The 6,093-nt window shown below is 42.8% G+C and overlaps 1 protein-coding gene and 1 pseudogene across 1 annotated transcript in view; one reads left to right on the top strand and one right to left on the bottom strand.

The window, feature by feature from the left end:
• AK7 (adenylate kinase 7) overlaps window positions 1-6,093 on the top strand; it is a 110,658-nt gene that overhangs the window by 30,787 nt on the left and 73,778 nt on the right. The gene's annotated exons all lie outside the window — the stretch shown is intronic.
• Window positions 1,562-2,221, bottom strand: LOC105518531 (annotated as a pseudogene).

Raw genomic sequence — 6,093 nt, 5'->3', positions numbered from 1 at the left:
CCCGGCTAATTTTTTGTATTTTTTTTAGTAGAGACGGGGTTTCACTGTGTTAGCCAGGATGGTCTCGATCTCCTGACCTCGTGATCCGCCCGTCTCGGGCTCCCAAAGTGCTGGGATTACAGGCTTGAGCCACCGCGCCCGGCCTCATCTACTCTTTCTAACAAGGCTATTCTCTATGCACATTGTTGTCTTCAGCGCATTTCCTGACGTGGTGCTGAGATTCAGACTGAGAGACATCAGCCACCGAAGCCTGTGGGGTTTGCTTTTTTCTTTGGAATCCAAAACCCCATCATTCAGTAGAATGTATCTTGAGACATCCTTGGTCACTCACTGGTCATTAAGACATTCCTGTAGCTTTTTTTTTGAGATGGAGTCTCACTCTGTTGCCCAGGCTGGGGTTCAGTGGTGCGATCTCGGCTCACTGCAACCTCAGCCTCCCAGGTTCAAATCATTCTCCTGCCTCAGCCTCCTGAGTAGCTGGGACTACAGGCGCATGCCACCACACTAGGCTTAAATTTTTTGTATTTTTAGTAGAGGTGGGTTTTCACCGTGTTAGCCAGGATGGTCCAGATCTCCTGAACTTGTGATCTGCCCGCCTTGGCCTCCCAAAGTGTTGGGATTACAGGAGTGAGCCACCGTGCCTGGTCCCTTCTGTTGCAGCAAAATTCATCATTTTGACACGTCCATTATAAAATTATTTTATTTCTCTTGCCTTTCTTCAGAATAGATGATGGGAAAGGTCTGACAAGGAATAAGTAGTGACAGCTGAAAAATGATGATGATGATGATTTTCAATCAGGGTTTTTATTTTTATTCAACTATAAGCAAACAGCAGAATTAATACAACATTCAGCAACTCCAGACCAGGTTTTCTTACCTCCATGAAGAACAATCAATTTAACCGACACAGACCTAGGGATTCCTGATAAGCTCTCAGCTAGCACTGCTGCGCATCTAGAAGGCCATGCCCCAACAACGGCAAAGCCACTCTCCCCACTCCTCTTTCCGGGATCGCTCTTTAAAGGAACCAGAGTGATACTGACGCCTATTAAGGCATCTGAGAGGCCCGTGTTGGGGCTAAGCCTTGGTGCCAGCCTCTGGTTGTCTAGCGACGGTGCCATAAAAACACACTGTGTACAGTTCTGGTCTCAGGATCACAAAGACAGAGGCAACCAATGCTTTTTGTTTTGTTTTGTTTTTTAACCTCCCTTAAAGATTCTCTGATGCTTTACTCTATTACTGTAGACCTGGTCTATTTCTGCCAAATTTTTTCTTTAAATTCTGGGTTGCTATTTTCATATTAACAATTTGATGACCCTATCACAATACCAAAGTATCCCCCAAAACGAAGTTCAAATTTGATCAAAACATAAACCACAGTGAGTGACTAGAATGATAAAGGCCAGGCAGCGGGAGAAGTCACCCTGAGCCACCATCTCAGTGCTCGGGTCTTGTCTGTCCAAAGGGGAGCGGGAAAAGGAGAACGCTATAGAACATGCACCACTGACCTGGAGAACGCAGCTGGGGGCCTCCGGGACGGTTCAGGTCCCTGAGCTGCCCCCTACTTCCCAGACAGCTGCTGGTACAGTTTGGGCACATAGTCGTCCCACTCGGCCTGGTAACACGTGCCGGCCACCGGGACCCCGAGCGCCTACTTTTTACGGAGGGACGACACCTTGAATTTGCCACAGTGGTCTCCGGATCGGTTGCTGAGGATGGGCTCGTCACACTTCAGCGGCCTGTGCCCCCTGGGGGCCCCGAGCCCACATAGTCTGGAGAGGACTGTGCCGCTGCTGATGTCACTGCCTTTCAGGTGGACCACCAGGAAATGATGCCATTCCCTGTATGGGGATCCTTCCTGCTGGGAGCATCCGGGTCTGTCAAGACCCAGGTGTAGAGTTTCCCTGAATCAAGAACAACCCACGAAATGCTGGTGGGTCTGTTCTTCACCTGGGTGGGGTCGGCACTGTGCCCGGCTCATCCACCGCCGCCCGGTGCAGGTGACATGCAGCGGGTGCTGCGGCTGCTTGTCCACTTGCTGAAGGCTCCAGGGCCCGGACCACTGGCTGAGGTCCACCCCCGGCAGCGGCGACACGGGAGTCTCCGCCAGCTGAAAAATTGCGGAGGGCGTACTTCAGTGTTCTCAGTGTTTTTCTCATTGTATCTCATGTCATCTGTGTTTTACTGATGGCAGCTCATGAGTTCTCAGTGTTTTACTCATGGTATCTCATGTCATCTTCAAGAGTCTCATATACGATTCCCAAAATTCTGTGAGGTAGGTACTATCATCCTCATTTAACTTGGAGAAAACCCCAGACCCTCTGAAAGTGCCATTACATTGTTCCCATTAGTGGAAGACCAGCGCTAAGTGAACTCTAATACCAGTTCTAAGATGACACCTAGTGGTCTTAGAGAATATTACAATAGGAACTTCTGTCCTACTATAAAAAGCACTTTACCAATAAAACACTGTGAGCATAAAACATTTAAAGAAACAACAGGAAATTAGGAATTCTAGCCCTTTTTCTGTCCATAACCATATTACTTTAGCCTAGTTATTACACTTTTGGGCAAACAATAAGTAAAGGGGCTAGATTAGATTTAAATTTATTCCAGTTCTAAATTCCGTAACTATTATTTTGTTAGAACCCATGATTTCTTGATCATTTATGTTTAATTTACAAGTTGAAAATGTATTCTCACACATATAAAGCTGATTTAAGTGAATAACAGTCTAAAATGAGAAGTGTGATCAACTTAATATCTTTTTTATTACAAAACCTTACACTTGTCATTTAAATAATAAAATGAAAATTTCATTGTCAAAATCTATTCTTTTTATCCCCAACTTTCTTAATCACTCTTTTCTACACCATTAATAAGATTGATTCGGCCAATTTGGTCATCCCAATGATCCTTTTGATCAGTGATGCTAATGTCTTCATCTGGGAGACAGACCCTTGGAAATCATCATTTAACACATTCATTAACAAATGTCCAGTTAGATCCAGTTACGGACCAAGCACTGTGATGAGGAGCTATCCTCACAGGCTTCGATAAAGCAGACACAGTCTATGCACCCCAGAGGCTGCTTGTCAAGTGTTTATCTACTGCTATCACATCCTCAGTCAGCACATTCATAAAAGATGGACTTCTATTCAGTATTTTGAGGCAAAGAGGAGACCCTAATAATTATACAAGTTGCTAAAATAGTCCTGAATTGCCTGATACCAAAATTGCTTTCCTCTTTTAATGAGTTGCATTGAATTTTTTTTTTTTTTTTAAGACAGTCTCACTCTGTCGCCCAGGCTGGAGTGCAGTGGTGTGATCTCTGCTCACTGCAACCTCCACCTACCCAGTTCAAGCAACTCTCCTGCCTCAGCCTCCTGAGTAACTGGGATTACAGGTGCCTGCTGCCATGCCTGGCTAATTTTTGTATTTTTAGTAGAGGCAGGGTTTCACCATGTTGGCCAGGCTGGTCTTGAACTCCTAACCTCAGGTGATCCACCCGCCTCGGCCTCCCAAAGTGCTGGGATTACAGGTGTGAGCCACCGTGCCCGGCCATAGTTTGTCTTGAAAACTGTTTTGTCTGATATAAGTATAGCGACTCCTGCTCTTTTTTGGTTTCCATTGGCATGGAATATCTTTATCCATCCCTTTATTTTCAGTCTATGTGTGTCTTTACAGGTAAAGTGTGTTTCTTGTAGGCAACAGATCAATGCGTCTTGTTTTTCTTCATCAGTTCAGCCAATCTGTGTCTTTTGATTAGGGAATTTAGTCTGCTTACATTCAATGTTATTATTGATAAGGACTTACTTCTGCCATTTTGTTATGTGTTTTCTAGTTGTTTTATTGTCTTATCTTCCTCTTCTTTCTTTCCTTCCTATCTTGCTCTAGGGATGGTGATTTTCTCTGGTAATATGATTTAGTTAGTTTCTTGCTTTTTTTTGTGAGACAGAGTCTCACTCTGTCACCCAGGCTGGAGTGCAGTGGTGCAATCTCGGCTCACTGCAAGCTCCACCTCCCGGGTTCACACCATTCTCCTGCCTCAGTCTCCTGAGTAGATGAGACTACAGGCACCCACCACCACACCCAGCTAATTTTTTGTATATTTAGTAGAGACAGGGTTTCACCGTGTTAGCCAGGATGGTCTTGATCTCCTGACCTTGTGATCTGCCCTCCTTGGCCTCCCAAAGTGCTAGGATTACAGGCGTGAGCCACTGCACCCAGCCTAGTTTCTTGCTTTTTATTTTTTGTGCATCCATTGTACTTTTTTTTTTTTTTTTTTTTTAGGTTACAATGAGGCTTGCAAATACTGTCTTATGACCCATTATTTTAATCTGATAACAACGGAAGGCTATTGGTGTAAAGAAACAAGCAAAAAGAAAACTAATTAAAAACTCTATGCCTTACTTCTATCCCCCAATTTTTTAACTTTTTGATGTTTGTATTTATATCTTACTGTACTGTGTCATAAAAAGTTGTTGTAGTTATTATTTTTGACTGGTTCATTGTTGTCTTCCTACTTAGAATGAGATAGTTTACACACCACCGTTAAAGTGTTGTAATATTTTGTGTTTTTCTGCGTACTTCATGTTACCAGTGAGTTTTATACCTTCAGGTGATTATTTATTGTTCATTAATGTCTTTTTCTTTCTGACCAAAGTACTCCTTTTAGTGTTTCTTGTAGGACAGGTCTGCTATTGATGAAATCCTTCAGCTTTTGTTTGTCTGGGAAAGTATTACTCCTCCATGCTTGAAGGAGATTTTCACCAGATATACTATTCTAGGTGAAAGTTTTTTTCCTTCAGTACTTTTCAATATGACATGCCACTCTCTCCTGGCATGTAAGGTTTTCCACTGAAAAATCTGCTGCTATATGTATTAGAGCTCCATTGTATGTTATTTGTTTCTTTTCTTTTCCTGCTTTTTGGATCCTTTTTTAATCCTGTACCTTGTGAGTTTGATTATTATATGCCTATATAATAATTGTCTTCTCTATCAGTCCATTCATGCACTGCTATAAAGAACTAACTGAGACTGGGTAAGAAAAGAGGTTTAGGCTGGGTGTGGTGGCTCATGCCTATAATCCCAGCACTTTGGGAAGCAGAGGTGGGCAGATCACCTGAGGTTGGGAGTTCGAGACCAGCTTGGCCAACATGTAGAAATCCCATCTCTACTAAAAATACAGAATTAGCCGGGTGCGGTGGTACATGCCTATAATCCCAGCTACTCAAAAGGCTGAGGCAGAAGAATCACTTGAACCCAGGAGACAGAGATTGCAGTGAGCTGAGATCATGCCATTGCACTCCAGCCTGGGGAACAAGAGCGCAACTCTATCTCAAAAAAAAAAAAAAAAGAAAAAAAAATTGATTTCATTGACTCACAGCACAGTTCCACAGGCTGTACAGGAAGCATGTTTGGGGAGGCCTCAGGAAACTCACAATCATGGCAGAAGACAAAGGGGAAGCAGACATATCTTACATGGCCTGAGAAGGAGGAAGAGAGAGTGAAGGGGCAGCTGCTACATACTTTTATAAACAACCAGATCTCATGAGAACTCACTCACTATTACAAGAACAGCAAGGGGTAAATCTGGCCCCATGAGCCAATCACCTCCCACAAGGGCCCTCTTCCAACGCTGGGGATTACAATTCGACATGAGATTTGGGCAGGAACACAGACCCAAGCCATATCATGTTGTTTGAGTAAAATCTGCTTAGTGTTCTGTAACCTTCTTGTACTTGGATGTTGATATCTTTCTCTAGGCTTGAGAAGTTCTCTGCTATTATCCCATTGAATAAACTGTCTATAACTATCACTTACTTGACTTCCTCTTTAAGGCCATAACTCTTAGAGGTGTCCTTTTGAGGCTATTTTCTAAATCCTATAGGCATGTTTCATTGTTTTTCTTTCTTTTGTCTCCTCTGACTATATACATATATATATATTTTTTTTGCCAAGAACATATAGTTTTATTTATACTCAGAAACAAGTAGATCATGTATATATATATATATATATGAAGATAAAAATTGAAGGGATAATTGTATAAGTTTGCATGTAGAGAGCTTTGAAAACCTGTTTTTATAT

The sequence above is a fragment of the Colobus angolensis genome, unplaced genomic scaffold (assembly GCF_000951035.1).
Source record: "Colobus angolensis palliatus isolate OR3802 unplaced genomic scaffold, Cang.pa_1.0 Scaffold32, whole genome shotgun sequence".
NCBI lineage: Eukaryota > Metazoa > Chordata > Mammalia > Primates > Cercopithecidae > Colobus > Colobus angolensis.
This window is presented reverse-complemented; position numbering and strand designations above follow the sequence as displayed.